The 16,377-nt window shown below is 44.5% G+C and overlaps 1 protein-coding gene across 1 annotated transcript in view; it reads left to right on the top strand.

Annotated features, from left to right (window-relative positions):
• The first annotated feature begins 491 nt into the window (after positions 1-491).
• LOC126210173 (uncharacterized) overlaps positions 492-16,377 on the top strand; it is a 61,295-nt gene continuing 45,409 nt past the window's right edge. The window contains exon 1 of the mRNA XM_049939330.1: positions 492-620. The gene's annotated coding sequence lies outside the window, so the exon portion shown is untranslated. The remainder of the gene's footprint in view (positions 621-16,377) is intronic.

Here is a 16,377-nt window from a genome sequence, read left to right on the forward strand (position 1 = left end):
TGTGGTGTCTGGCGGTGACACCACATATTACATGTAGAACAACGCTACTAGGATATGGAAAATCGGCGAAACGTGCGTTTTATTAGGGCTAACATGGGAATTTTACGCTCGCCCGTTTAGTAAACAGTGTGAAGTACGAACAGTAACAGAGCCTCGCGATCGCGTATACCACGTTGGGGCCCCACGTACCGTGTGCACAAGTCGCATCGTTCCTGAGCGTTCAGCAGCACGTTGAACTCGGCACGGTCAACGTTGACGTTCGACAGCACGGTCCGTGTGCCGACGGCTTAAGGATGTCCTCGGCAGAGACGGTTTCGTTGACGGCTGGTGCTGCCACCAGGGCCTCGCCCGGCCGCTCTGCTAACTACTACGGAGCGGGGCTAGTGCCTTCGCGGAGCGCACGTTGGCAGTCCTGCCTCACCTCATCGCCAGCGTGGAACAGTGTCCAGTGTGGGGGAAAAGGGGGAGGGGGGGAGAGAGAGCATGACGGACACTCCTGTCGAGCTGGCCCGCAGCCAGTCTTGCCTGTGTAGTGTCGCGAGGAACGCACATTCCAGCGCGTTGCGGGAACCCACCGACTGTAGCAACAAGTAGCGGAAAGAACGCGCAAGAGACAACAGGTGGGTGACGTCATCACCACTCGCTACCGTGATTGGTTCTGGCAGTCAGGTGACCTCGTTACGAGGCTGCCGTTATCATTATGTTAGAGCTCCTACAGCCCGCACGCTTTTACTTGCTTCTCTCGCTCTCATAACGTGATTAAAGTGCAGTTTTTTGTGCGCTGGTAGAAAAATTTAACTCTACAATCCACTGCGAAATGCATAGCAGCGAGTACTTCCCATTGTACCAGTTATTAGAGATACTTCCGTTCCAAACGCGTACGGAGCGAGGGAACAATGATTCCATAAGGCAGGATTTCCCATGCTTTCTGCCACTGCGTACTAGTTGACACTGTTAAAAACTCATGCGTACCAGTATAGCTTGTCCACTTTTTAACGAAGACTGAGGTGGGGGTTCCTTCCTTTGCAATTCTAAAACTGGCCAAGTATGAGGCTTCTATAACGTTAGTCTCAAACAACATCAAAATTGCTCACTGCTTTCTGCAACGAGTTTCAAATTCCGTCCTGGGACGGGCGCTGGTGCTTCCAAACAACATTGAAGCTCTCATACACAGTGATATTCTGTTGCCTCCGGTGAAAAGTTTCCGATCAGTGTAAATTTTTAGCCGACATCTTGCGAGGTTATGTGAGCATCAGTTACCGGTGTTGCAGTTTCATACGATTCTGTAGTTGTTTTAAATGCTGCACAAATACTACTTATAAAAGGAAAAAGGACGTCTTGAAGGTGAATTGTTATACAAATGTGTTGTCGAATTCTTGCCTGGGACGTTGCAAATGAACGTATCTTTTCTGCGAAAAGGAAACTGGCTTTGGGTACTGTGTGGACAACAAGAAAGAAGAAGAACGAAACGGAAGCTGCTCTGCTAGTGAATGATACGCGATAAAATAGTTTTGGTCACTGGCCAGATTATCGCGCAAATGGAAGATGTAGACTTTTGCTTCGGGGATGGTCGATTGTAAAATTCAGAAAATGTGGTACTGATTTGTGTTTTGTAGCGAAAAGGAATTGTTTTAAGACATTTCACATGCAACAGTGCAAAATGCAGCCATTTGTTCACCCGCAGAAACAGCACTGTAGTACTTGCATTGAAGTACCCATGCGCCTCTTGTGGGCAATGATACAGGTAACATACTGTATTTTGAAGCAATGTATACAAAATTCCTCACTTGACGATAATTGTATACATCTAATTTAAGTAACTTAACACCTTTTCCTCACAATAGTTCTGCGTGTGCAAAATAAAGGGTTGAAGACTTCATGTTTTTATTTTAAAGCGTTTCTAAGCATTCAACGCATTGGAAAATTCGATTATCACTGGTTTCTGTGACAGCATTTACCACAAAGCAAAATTGTCAGTAGCTTTCATCATACTTGTGGTTAGGTGTTGATTTAAGTTTCTTAACTGCATCCTTGGAGGTAGAAGGAGCCTCCTGGCTTAAAAACTGCTTCGTGGTTAACTTAAAACACAATAACATATAAGTGACACAGTCCAGTTAAACTTCAAATCACAATTATAATAGTCGAGAATCAGCTTGTTGTAATAAGCACAGTCCGGTTCAGGACGCAAGCTTTCTTCGTATCACGATGCCATTAATTTTATCGTACAGCCCCCGAAAGCGGTAATAACAACAATTAACCTTTCACTGTTTAATGAGTACAGCAAAACCACAGGTTGGTGCAAGGCGTAAGGTGGCAGTACCTGCAAAGCGGAACGAAAATTTTAGAATAACCAACGACAACACCCTATCAAAATATCGTCAAGGTCAACACAAGATGACTCATTCCCGGCCAAGGCAGCGACGACTAACGCAAGGATTGTACAATCAGGCCTTTCCGTTAGGGACGGAAAAAACCTACCGGTTAAAACCGATTCCAGAATTTTAGTTCTGAATAACCGGTATTTTTCGGTATTTGCTTGGTCTCGGTTGTAATTGGCGTTTTCATTTTTTACTAAAAGCTGGATAAAAAACCGAAATCTCAATTTAGCAGCAGTGTAAAAATTTTTAGTTTTTAAATAAACCTTTTTTTAATGAACGAGAAATTTTTATTCGTAAAATCTGCATTGTGTTCAAATATTGCGTCGTTGTAGGAAATGGGAAACGCTATCAATATCTATTTTAATAACAATGCCGAATCTTCTATTGTAAGCTCTTTGCTTTCCATATTTTGCGAAGTGGAAGTATGGACCAAAACAAGACAAAAATGTCCAATAAAGATGTGCTTTAAAATGCATACCTTAAAAGTTATTTGAAGAGTTGTGTTTCAAAGTAGCGAAGTTGAACAAGTGATCACTGCTCTTAAGGTATGCATTTTAAAGCACGGGTTAAATGCACGTTTTTTTTCTTGTTTTGGACCATACTTCTACTTCCCAAAATATGGAAAGCAAAGAGCTTGCAATAGAAGAGATTTGTTTCGCCCGAAGGTTAAGAACTCCTCATAGCTCTTAAGGTATGAGTTTTAGAGTCCATGTTTACTTGACTTTTTTGTTTCGAATGGTCATTCCTGTTGTATCCCTGAATATTGACCATCACTTCTGAAACACCCTGTAGTTCAACTATAGATTCACCCATTAGCACTGACTGTTCATTGTTTCCAAATAGTGTTACATGATTTTGAGCATAGTTTTAAAAAATTAGAATCAATAGCAGAATACTGGCGTTTTTTCCTGGTGATCAACCAGTTACCACTTTCCGAGAAGACCAGCGAACTGTGCGCGGGCTGATTTTCTTTTAATTCCCTATTTAATTCAATATTTACATTCTATGTGTCTTGAAACTGACAGAGTCAAAATTTTCCAGCCTTCGTTCGATTTCTACATAAATTACTGGAAATAATAGGAATAAAAAAACCGAAAATCGATTATTTCAGAAACCGGTTATTGTGAGCAGTTTCAACAGTCCGATTACAACAGTTGAAAACAGATATAATAGAGAACCGGTTGTTTCACCGTAACCGTCATCCCTGCTTCCTATGTCCTGCATACAGTCCGAACAAAACATTCTGCTGTAAATACATTTCCTTAAACATTTTCACAGACGCTACTTTTATCAATTAGTCTTCCCAGTGTCTTGTTACTTTGAAAATAAAGTGACGAGAAAGAATAATTTTTCTTATATCTGTACCTGTTTTACTCGCTTATACGTGTACAACCGGAAAAGTCCTTTGTGTAGAAGGGGCGCGTGTGCCACCGATTGGAAACCCCTGCCATAAGGCATCCGCATGCGCTTTGCTACTCTAATCTTATCTTGGCAGTTCCTACTGTAGTGATATGTATAGGCTCGTGGTATATTCATGAGTCCTGAAACACAACTCGTCCTCGAAAGTGTGCAAGTAGGCTTGCATGAGATTGCTGAAGTAAATCTTCAAGTGCTTGCTAGCTCTTCTGCGAGAAAAACAGACCTGTGACAATTCGTGTCTCCCTCATTTGTATATGTTCTATAACACCTGTTAGCTGGATTTGGAATGGTTCTCTTCCTACGATTGCCATTTCAACACAATATAGAACTCATTTGATCCCAAGTCAAACGACATATTGCTACAAAGAACAAAAAATTTACGTTGAATGAAGTCGACTGCCTTTTGAAGGACGGAACTGAAAGGAATAGTGACAGACAGAGGTGAAACATGTGATACAGGAAGCATGGAATGATGGAGGTGTATTAAAACAGGGCGTCCAAGATTTTACATCTATCACTATGAGCGGCGATACCCATAGTTTCACTGACTAACTCTCAACTTAGCTCTGTTTTTGGATTGTGTGAGTAGTGTATAGCACATAGGGTATTTAAAAGAACCTTTTATCCATATTAAATCTTAAGTTTGTCAATTTATTTCGATCAATTTCTCTTTCCTGTTGTGAGACTAAGGAATACTTTTTAGCCAGCTGACATCACGTGCTTATGGTTAAACACCGTTTTAAATGCCGGCCGTGGTGGCCGAGCGGTTCTAGGCGCTTCAGTGCGGAACCCCGCGCCTGCTACGGTCGCAGGTTCGAATCCTGCCTCCGGCATGGATGTGTGTGATGTCCTTAGCTTAGTTAAGTTCAAGTAGTTCTAAGTCTAGGGGACTGATGACCTCAGATGTTATGTCCCATAGTTCTTAGAGCCATTTGAAAACCGTTTTAAATATATTTCATTTTATGTAGACAGCAAATGCCACATCTTTGGAACTTAAATGTCAGGTGCTAACTAGCTTAAAACAGAGTTTGGAGCCATTGCTAGAGTGGGTCACGCGAGTGTTTCGTAAGGACTCTTATTTCTAGACTGATTACATTTCCGTAGTATTCTACCAACGCCCCGAAATTTGCCATTTCCTTTACCAATGACTGAGTCTGTGTGATCATTCCATTTTATATCCCTACAAACTGTTACACTCAGGTTTTGGTATGACTGGTCTAATTCTAAAAAAAAAAACAAAAAAAAAAAACGTTCAAATGTGTGTGAAATCTTATGAGACTTAACTGCTAAGGTCATCAGTCCCTAAGCTTACACACTACTTAACCTAAATTATCCTAAGGACAAACACACACACCCATGCCCGAGGGAGGAATCGAACCTCCGCCGGGACCAGCCGCTCAGCCCATGACTGCAACGCCACACACCGCTCGACTAATCCCGCGCGGCGCCTAATTCTAATCCTGATACACTTCTCTTGGTATCATTTCTGAAGTGCATTATTTTACCTTTCTGTTCATTAAAGGCAAGATCCCATGCTTTACACTACTATGAAATTTTATCAAGATCCAACTGTACTTCATTACAGATAACAGCATCATCTGCAGAAAATATATTAATATTGTCAGCTTCCTCATTAATGAATAAAACACGAAGCACATGGCGCGTTTCCAGGGCTTTAGCCCCGTGCTTTAACTGTACAGTCTTTTCACTTTACTGATACGTAGATAATGCTGTATTCTCTACGATCTTTTTATTTTTTTGTTGCACTATATTGTATAAAAACCACCGACAACTGTTACTGTATATGACAACTTATTGTGCGCATTAATTAAATTGACATTACGTGTCAATTGTAAGAGTGTCAAGCAAACCAGTTTTCTTCCACTAATATTGTTTATTAGTAAACAGTTTTCCATCGAATACTCTGCCAGTGGCGTGATAATCAGAAAATGTTAGGCCGTAAACAAATATATGTGAAACAAAGCGTGTTTGTTTGTCTTTAACCATTACATATGAAAAGTTTCTATCTGCAAACGACGGAAGGATCAGTTAAGATGAGTTATTTACTTAAAACGCACCGCAGAATCGTTGTCCATCTCACAGAAGGCAAGGAAATGCTGTTCGACAGTCAGAAGTTTACTTCGTAGGTTAACACAGACGAAGCACTTATTTCTTTAGTGTATTATCGGTAGTTAATCAGTGCATCTATGGTGAAATACAACGTAGAGAACCTATCTAACACTTTTAAAAAATGCTGCGAGTAAAGTGTGATGGCTATAATGTCGGTGATCTCTAAATGCAGCTACTAATGTAGTTCATATGAATAATGTGTTACCCATTGGACAACATTTTGAATTTTTCTTACGTGCGTTATTAAATTACTGGTTATTCTACAGTGTATTTGAGAAACTCTTGGTAAGATTGCTGTAGTATACGCAATGATGTGACAGAGCTTCTCAATACCACCAGCTATCTGTTACAAAGGGATGTGTAAAACGTCGAGTGAAATCTAACTGCATACCATAGAGAGTCCGTCACGTAAGACTTAACACCCCTTTCATATTGTGATCGCTTCCAGATATCGAAAAGAGGTTTTTGGCAAATGATAAAGTGACTTAACTCTCGTATCGATAGTGCTAATGAAGCAAGTATGCTTCTTTAAATAGAATGATGCATCTTTTTAACGGCATCCGCAAGCGCATGAAAATCGACTACAGGGATATAATGCTTGGGAATGTTGACGTTGAAATTGTTTGCGTAACAATCCGAGAAATATTCTAAAACTTAAAAGCAAGCCTGTCACTACATCAAGTATTCGGAGGACCTTATTTCGAAAGTCTTATAGAATTTTGCTGGTTTGGTCTCCAGCGCTTGGGAGGCTACACATCATTTGTCCTACGTGTGCTCTTTACCGACGGAGAACGTTTAGGAACTACAATAATGTAGATTTACGGGACATATTGTACTGGGAAGCTGGAAGTCCACGCTGACTTCGTCGGGTTCAGCAACAACCTTAAATGCGTAAACCTATGCTGCGGCATCGTAGAAAATACCAGTGCCGGACCTTACTTCATCCCATTGATGTTAAATGGAAATACGACCAGTCTAACAGTCTATCTGTTCTTCTAGAAGAGGTGTCACTGAATAAACGACAGAGTATGTGGTTCGAACACGACCGCTCCACAGCTCACTCTTCCTCCCTTGCAACGCAAATACTGAGTGAAAAGTTTCCTGACCATTCTGTAGGACGTAATGCTGCAAAATAATAGCTCACCAGTCTCTTGATTTGACTGCTGTAGAGTGCTTTCAATGGGGAGCACTGAAAGATGTAGTTCATAATGAGCCGCTACTAAGCCGAACGATATAGCCATCGAAACGTCGCATTACGCAACGGCATATCATCCGATGTAAGTTCATCTAATCATCGAACGGTGATGGCAAACGTGTCTTGAAGTCGACGGTAAACAATTTGATCGCATGCTTAAGTAAAGTGTCAAACGAAGTTTAGTTAAGGAAACTACAATGAAGAGCCAAAGAAACTGGTACACCTGCCTAACATCGTGTAGGGCCCCCGGCAGCACGCAAAGTGTCGCAACGTGACGTGGCATGGACTCGACTAGTGTCTGAAGTAGTGCTGGAGGGAACTGACACCAAGAATCCTGCAGAGCTGTCCATAAATCTGTTCGAATGCAAGGAGGTGGAGATCTCTTCTGAACATCACGTTGCAAGGCATCTCAGAAATGCTCAATAATGTTCATGCCTGGGGAGTTTGGTGTTCAGCGGAAGTGTTTAAACTGGGAAGAGTGTTCCTGTAGCCACTCTGCAGCAATTCTAGACGTGTGCGGTGTCGCATTGTCCTGCCAGAATTGTCCAAGTCCGTCGGAATGCTCAATGGACATGAATGGATGCAGGGCATCAGAATGATTCAATGCATGTCACCTGTCAGAGTCATGTCAAGAGGTATCTGCGATCCCAGATCACTCCAACAGCACACGCCCCACACCATTACAGAGCCTCCACCAGCTTCAACAGTCCCCTGCTGACGTGCAGGGTCCATGGATTCACGAGGTTGCCTCCATACCCGCACACCTCCATCTACTCGATACAATTTGAAACGAGACTGTATGACCACGCAACATGTTTCCAGTCATCAACAGTCCAATGTCGGTGTTGACGGGCCAAGACGAGGCGTAAGGCTTTGTGTCGTGCAGTCATCAAGGGTACACGAGTAGACCTTCAGCCCGAAAGCCCATATCTATTATGTTTCGTTTAATGGTTCGCACACTGACACTTGTTGATGGCCCAACACTGAAATCAGCAGCAATTTGCGGAAGGGTCGAACTTCTGTTACAATGAACGATTCTCTTCATAGTTGGTCCCGTTCTTGCAAGCATCTTTTCCCAGCCGCAGCGATGTCAGATTTGATGTTTTACCGGATTCGTGATATTCACTGTACACAAGCGAAATGATCGTACGGGAATCCCCACTTCATCGCTACCTCGAAGAAGCTGTGTCCCATCGTTCGTGCGCCGATTACAACTCCACGTTCAAACTCACTTAAATCTGGATAACCTGTCAATGTAGAAGCAGTAACCGATCTAACAACTGCGACAGGCACTTGTCGCCTTACAATATGTGATCAAAAATATCCGGACGCATGGCTGAAAAGACTTCCAAGTTCGTGGCTCCCTCCATTGGTACTGCTGGAATTCAGTATGGTGTTAGCCCATCCTTAGCCTTGATGACAGCTTCCAACCTCGCAGGTATACGTTCAATAAGGTGCTGGAAGGTTTCTTGGGGAATGGCAGCCCGTTCTCACGGAGTGCTGCACTGAGGAGAGGTATCAATGTCGGTCGGTTGAGGCCTGGCACGAAGCTGTGAACATCCCAGAGGCGTTCTATAGGATTCAGGTCAGGACTCTGTGCAGGCCAGTCCATTACGGTGATGTTAATGTCGAGTAACCACTCCACCGCAGGCCGTGCATTATGAACAGGTGCTCGATCGTGTTGAAAGATGCAATCGACATCCCCGAACTGCTCCTCAACAGTGGTAAGCTATGAGGTACTTAAAACATCAATTTATGCCTGTGTTGTGATAGTGCCACGCAAAACAAGGAGGAGTGCAAGCCACCTCCATGAAAAACACGACCACACCGTAACACCACCGCCTCCGAATTTTACTGTCGGCACTTCACACTCTGGCAGATGACGTTCACCGGGCATTCGCCATACCCACACCCTACCATCGGATCGCCACTTTGTGCACCGTGATTCGTCACTCCACACAACCTTTTTCCGTCGTCAATCGTCCGATGCTTACGCTCCTTACACCACGCGAGGCGTCGTTTGGCATTTACCGGCGTGATGTGTGGCATATGCCCCGCCACTCGACCATGAAATCCAAGTTTTCCCACCTCCCGCCTGTCGTAGGATTTGCAGTGGATCCTGATGCAGATTGGAATACCTGTGTGATGGTCTGGATAGATGTCTGCCTATCACACATTACGACCCTCTTTAACTGTCGGCGGTCCCTTTCAGTCAACAGACGAGTTCGGCCTGTACGCTTTTGTGCTGTATTTGTCCCTTCACGTTTGCCCTTCACTATCACATAGGAAACAGTGGACATATGGATGTTTAGGAGAGTGGAAATCTCGCATACAGACGTATGACTCAAGTGACATCCAGTCACCTGACCAGTTCCAAGTCCGTGAGTTCCGCGGAGGGCCCCATCCTGCTGTCTCACGATGTCTAATGTCTACTGAGGTCGCTGATATGGAGTACCCGGCAGTAGGTGCCAGCACAATGCACCTAATAAGAAAAACGTATGTTTTTGGGGATGTCCGGATACGTTTGATCACATAGTGTATATAGGCGTTGCTGACCGCAGCGGCGTTTCGTGCCTGTTTACATATCTCCGTATTTGAATACGCATTCCTATACCATTTTCACTGACGCGTCTGTGAATTTACTTTGAGGGTGACATGTCGTAAGTCATACTTCTTTAAAGAGTATTCTGTCTTATTACAGTATGTTCAAATGTATGTGAATTCCTATGGGACCAAACTGCTGATGTTATGGGTCCCTAGCCGGCCGGGGTGGCCGAGCGGTTCTAGGCGCTACAGTCTGGAGCCGCGCGACCGCTATGGTCGCAGGTTCGAATCCTGCCTCGGGCATGGATGTGTGTGATGTCCTTACGTTAATTAGGTTTAAGTAGTTCTAAGTTCTAGCGGACTGATGACCTCAGAAGTTAAGTCCCATAGTGCTCAGAGCCATTTGAACCGTTTTTTCATGGGTCTCTAGACGTACACACTACTTAAACTAACTTTAACAAATGGTTCAAATGGCTCTGACGACTATGGGACTTAACATCTTAGGTCATCAGTCCCCTAGAACTTAGAAGTACTTAAACCTAACTAACCTAAGGACATCACACACATCCATGCCCGAGATAGGATTCGAACCTGCGACCGTAGCAGTCGCGCGGTTCCAGACTGTAGGGCCTAGAACCGCGAGACCACCGCGGCCGGCAAACTAACTTTAACCTCCTGCGTGAACGGCTGCGTATTCCGTGATATGGCGCGTCTTATTACAGTTCCGAGTAGTATATATAGATACATTTATGCTACAGCGCGCGCATTACTTTAAGAAGCATTTCGGCTCTGCTGCCCAAAGACAGATCAGTTATCATTTTTCTTTTTTTTCGAATCTAAGAAAGTTAATACAGTAATTTCCTTGTTCCCTTGAGTAGGACTGTTTAAGAAGTATGAATGACCGACATTTCTATTTCGGCTTTGAGAAGTAAGCAGCAACGGGAAGGGTTTAAACTGGAAACTGCCTGATAGAACTGTGGTCACAGAATGAGATTTTCACTCTGCAGCGGAATGTGCACTATTATGAACTGCGGTTGCTTCAGCAAAAGCCTGGAAAGGTACACACATTCTAAATAGTTGTCCACAGGTGCATCTGACGCGCCAGAAGCTTGCATATGCCACAGTTCCAAACACTAAAATCGTTTCTGGCCCGCCGGCCGCTGGTGGCCGAGCGGTTCTGGCGCTACAGTCTGGAACCGCACGACCGCTACGGTCGCAGGTTCGAATCCTGCCTCGGGCATGGATGTGTGTGTTGTCCTTAGGTTAGTTAGGTTTAAGTAGTTCTAAGTTCTAGGGGACTTATGACCTCAGCAGTTGAGTCCCATAGTGCTCAGAGCCATTTGAACCATTTTTGTTTCTGGCCCTGTACCAATGTCGTATAGGAAATGACGTTTTACCCCATTAGCGTAGGTCTGCCTTACTGCATACAGTGATCAGCCAAAACAGTATGCCCACTGCGACGTTACATGCCGCCTACTGGCTTTGCGGGCACGTGAGGCCGTAACAAATGTACGTAAGCGGAGCAGACACGTGTGGGGGATCACCCCAGCGAAGATATGTGCTGTAAATGGGGAAATCCACCGAGATAAGCGACGTTGACAAAGGGCAGGTTATTATTACGCAGAGTCTGTGAACGAGTATCTAAATGGTTCAAATGGCTCTGAGCACTTTGGGACTTAACATCTGAGGTCATCAGTCCCCTAGGACTTAGAACTACTTAAACCTAACTAATCTGAGGACATCACACACGTCCATGCCCGAGGCAGGATTCGAACCTGCGACAGTAGCATTCGCGCGGTTCCGGATTGAAGCGCCTAGAACAGCTCGGCCACCGCGGCCGGCAACGAGTATCTCGAAACAGGCGAAGCTGGTCGACTGTTCACGTTCTACTGTCGTGAGCATCTACTGAAAGACGTAGGACAGTGAAAATACACGAGGCGCTAAATGGTCGATCGTCGACGACTCTTCATACAACGTGGGGTTCGGAGCTCGTCTATTCTGTAAAGCACAAGAGATGGTGATCTGTGGCATTTCTACTGAAAGAGTACGATGCTGGTGCACGCACAAGTGTTTGGAGCTCACCGGTTATCGTACATCGCTGGACACGGAGTTCCGCAGCAGACCACCCCTACGTGTTCACATGTTGAACCAACGACATCGCCAATCACGATTGCAGTGGGCACAGGACCAACCGGATTCGACCGCCGATCAATGGAAATGTGTCGGCTCTTCGGGTGAATCGTATTTTAGCCACACCGGGTCGATGGCCATGTGCACAGTCTCCGTCATCGAGGTGAACGCCGGCTCGAAACGTGTAGCGCGCTACGGACGCAGACTGGTGGGGGCAGTATTACGCTGTGGGAGACATGCTCCTGCGCTTGCTTGGGTCCCGTGGCAGTAATCGAAGACACGCTGACAGCTGCGAACCACCTGCACTGCTTGATGTCTTCCCCGACGGTGTTGTCATCTTTCAGCAGTATAATTGTCCGTATTTGTATGGAGTGTAGCCATGTATGCAAGTGAAACATGGACGGTAAATAGTTTAGACAAGAGGAGAATAGAAGCTTTCGAAATGTGGTGCTACACGAGAGCGCTGAAGATTAGATGGGTAGATCACATAACTAATGAGGAGGTATTGAATAGAATTGGGGAGAAGAGTAGTAGTGGCACAACTTGACTAGAAGAAGGGATCGGTTGGTAGGACATGTACTGAGGCATCGAGGGATCACAAATTTAGTACTGGAAGGCAGCTTGGAGGGTAAAAATCGTAGAGGGAGACCAAGAGATTTGTAGAATTTTGGAACACGTATTATGTTCGAGTATAATGACTTTTCTGGAGACTAGAAATCTACTCTGTAGGAATCAGCATGGGTTTCGAAAAAGACGGTCATGTGAAACCCAGCTCGCGCTATTCGTCCACGAGACTCAGAGGGCCATAGACACGGGTTCACAGGTAGATGCCGTGTTTCTTGACTTCCGCAAGGCGTTCGATACAGTTCCCCACAGTCGTTTAATGAACAAAGTAAGAGCATATGGACTATCAGACCAATTGTGTGATTGGATTGAGGAGTTCCTAGATAACAGGACGCAGCATGTTATTCTCAATGGAGAGAAGTCTTCCGAAGTAAGAGTGATTTCAGGTGTGCCGCAGAGGAGTGTCATAGGCCCGTTGCTATTCACAATATACATAAATGACCTGGTGGATGACATCGGAAGTTCACTGAGGCTTTTTGCAGATGATGCTGTGGTGTATCGAGAGGTTGTAACAATGGAAAATTGTACTGAAATGCAGGAGGATCTGCAGCGAATTGACGCATGGTGCAGGGAATGGCAATTGAATCTCAATGTAGACAAGTGTAATGTGCTGCGAATACACAGAAAGATAGATCCTTTATCATTTAGCTACAAAATAGCAGGTCAGCAACTGGAAGCAGTTAATACCATAAATTATCTGGGAGTACGCATTAGGAGTGATTTAAAATGGAATGATCATATAATGTTGATCGTCGGTAAAGCAGATTCCAGACTGAGATTCATTGGAAGAATCCTAAGGAAATGCAATCCGAAAACAAAGGAAGTAGGGTACAGTACGCTTGTTCGCCCACTGCTTGAATACTGCTCAGCAGTATGGGATCCGTACCAGATAGGGTTGATACAAGACATAGAGAAGATCCAACGGAGAGCAGCGCGCTTCGTTACAGGATCATTTAGTAATCGCGAAAGCGTTACGGAGATGATAGATAAACTCCAGTGGAAGACTCTGCAGGAGACACGCTCAGTAGCTCGGTACGGACTTTTGTCAAAGTTTCGAGAACATACCTTCACCGAAGAGTCAAGCTCCCTCCTACGTATATCTCGCGAAGAGACCATGAGGATAAAATCAGAGAGATTAGAGCCCACACAGAGGCATACCGACAATACTTCTTTCCTCGAACAATACGAGACTGGAATAGAAGGGAGAACCGATAGAGGTACTGAAGGTACCCTCCGCCACACACCGTCAGGTGGCTTGCGGAGTATGGATGTAGATGTAGATGTAGATGTAGAGATGAATACACTAAGCAGATTCAGAAGGATGTAGGCTGCAGTAGTACTGGGAGATGAAGAATAGAGTAGCATCGAGAGCTGCATCAGACCAGTCTCAGGACTGAAGACCACAACAACAACAATTGTCCGTATCTCGGAGCCAGAACCATTCAACAGTGGTTTGATGAAAATTATAGTGATCGCACGTTGATGTCTCAGCGAGCAAATTCTCCTCATGTAAATCCTATGGAATCCATCGGGGTCGCTGTCGGGCGCCATCACAGCGTTCGCAAATCAGCGTCCCGTTGTCTGTACGAATTACATGACCTGTGTTGAGGTATCTAATGCCGCATACCTCCAAAAATCTACCAGCAAACTGTGGGATCCCTGATACGGAGAATCAGTGATGTATTTCGTTCCAAAGACGGACAAACAAGGTCTGAAGCAGGTAGTCGTAATGTTTTGGTGTATCAGTGTATAAGGTTACTTATAATCCGTCTTGATTGCAAAATTTTTTTTTTATTCATATGACCGGTTTCGGTTCATCCAGAACGATCTTCAGATCTGATATTTCAGTTACAGGAGTAACCCGTCCAAATTCAGCAACTTTCACATGCTGCGTCACATGTTGCTGGATTTGGACGGGTTACTCCTGTAACTGAAATATCAGATCTGAAGATCGTTCTGGATGAACCGAAACCGGTCATATGAATAAAAAAAAAATTTGCAATCAAGACGGATTATTAGTAAAATTGTACAATCACTGATTGCTGCTATCCCATCAGACATTATGTCTGTTTTTGCAAAATCAGTGTATAAGGACGGAGCCACGCATGAGAGCTCTGCTTGGCGGTGTTTACGCCGCAATACCTGACTCTGGCCATATTGGATTCCAATTTTACTATATTTCTCGGATTCTTTCGCAGAGGGCTTCAGCCTTATCATTAACAAGCGTTGTATCACTGTACTCGTTTTGTCTAGCGCTTTCTGAGGCCATCAGAAAATCATACTTGCTTCAACATATCGATCGACACGAGAGTTAAGACTATCACATGCCGAAGTACATGACCCTTACCGTACAATAATTTGCGGAAGAGCTCGTTACGATACCTGGAACCGCTCAGGAAATAAAGGGGGTGCTACACCCAGTGACGCCTGTGGGCTGAGGATGAAACGGTGGCCGGTCGGTACCGTTGGGACTTCCAAGGCCTGTTCGGACGGAGTTATGTTTTTTTAGTTAAGTCTTAGGTGACTTACCCTGTATAATTAATATCTTTGCTTGATAGCACAAGCGAAATCAGTGGGTAGGGAAATACTTTTGTCTGTGTTTGGCGTACTTCTTCTCCTGTAATGGGTTGCAAGAAGATCACAAATAACATTATTGTAACTGATGTTCACCTCCAATCGTCAATAATAGTAACTGCTCGTCAAATATTTGTAGTTACGCTGCGCAACAAAAACGCAATGTAAGTCGCAGACAGGGCACTTTTTCGGCGTTATCCACATGCCAGTAAACAAGACTTTTCGCCGGAAGACGAGAGAATGAGGCCCTCAGAATCGAGGAGGGGTTCATATCGATGTAGGTTCAAATGGTTCAAATGGCTCTGAGCACTATGCGACTTAACTGCTGCGGTCATGAGTCGCCTAGAACTTAGAACTAATTAAACCTAACTAACCTAAGGACATCACACACATCCATGCCCGAGGCAGGATTCGAACCTGCGACCGTAGCGGCCGCGCGGTTCCAGACTGTAGCGCCTTTAACCGCTTGGCCACCACGGCCGGCTATCGATGTAGGTTTCGGTAGTTAGAAATGGAGAGGCTTGCACAGGACGTGACAGCGTGGAGGGCTTCATCAAATCAGCATACGTTCGCCAGGCATCCCTTTGGCCACGGGTGTCCACCTTTGAGCATACCTGGGCCACACTGGAAGAAGACGATAATTTTTGGGAAGAAAAGGACCAGTGAAAGAAGAGCGTTGAGTGTGAGAGTTTCATATCGAAAACATTGAATTTATCGTGACTTTATTTGAAAGGAATTTTATGAATTTTTTAACCAATCGTGAGACGCTCACTTCTTGCGCCGCATTGAAACTTGTCTTTGGACTGCATGCGGCCCTCCGACAGCGGGTTGGACACCCCTGGTTTAGGCATTACTGCTCCACCTGCTTAGGGGCTCGCCAGCTTACTGAAATATACTGTCGGACGTACAGGCTGGTACACGTAACGCGGCGACGCCTTAGGCATAGTGCTGGAAAGTGGGACGAGGCCTTCGTCACGTGACACCACTCACAGTGAATTCACCCAGCACCGCTTATAGATAAACCACTCCAGCAAAGTCGTGACAGCTGTAGCTGATACCACATTTATTATTGAAAAAGAAGCCACGTCCTTATTGTAAGTATCCACATTACGCTTCCTAATAGCAGGGCGGATATCGGAATTATTTTCTAACATGGCATACGTTATCTAAAGCTTGTACAGAAACCAATCTTTAAAATTTTGAAAATGGAAGCAGTCAGCAACTGTAGAATTATGGATACAATGGGAATCATACATCCAACCAGTTGCACGTCAAACGTTTATTCAGATCTTTACCTAGGTTTCGATAGAGATAACCCTGTCTTCCTCGAGGGATGTAATAACACGTGTTACGAACTGTGTAAAAAGAGAAATTAACTCATAA

This window comes from Schistocerca nitens, chromosome 10, assembly GCF_023898315.1.
Source record: "Schistocerca nitens isolate TAMUIC-IGC-003100 chromosome 10, iqSchNite1.1, whole genome shotgun sequence".
NCBI lineage: Eukaryota > Metazoa > Arthropoda > Insecta > Orthoptera > Acrididae > Schistocerca > Schistocerca nitens.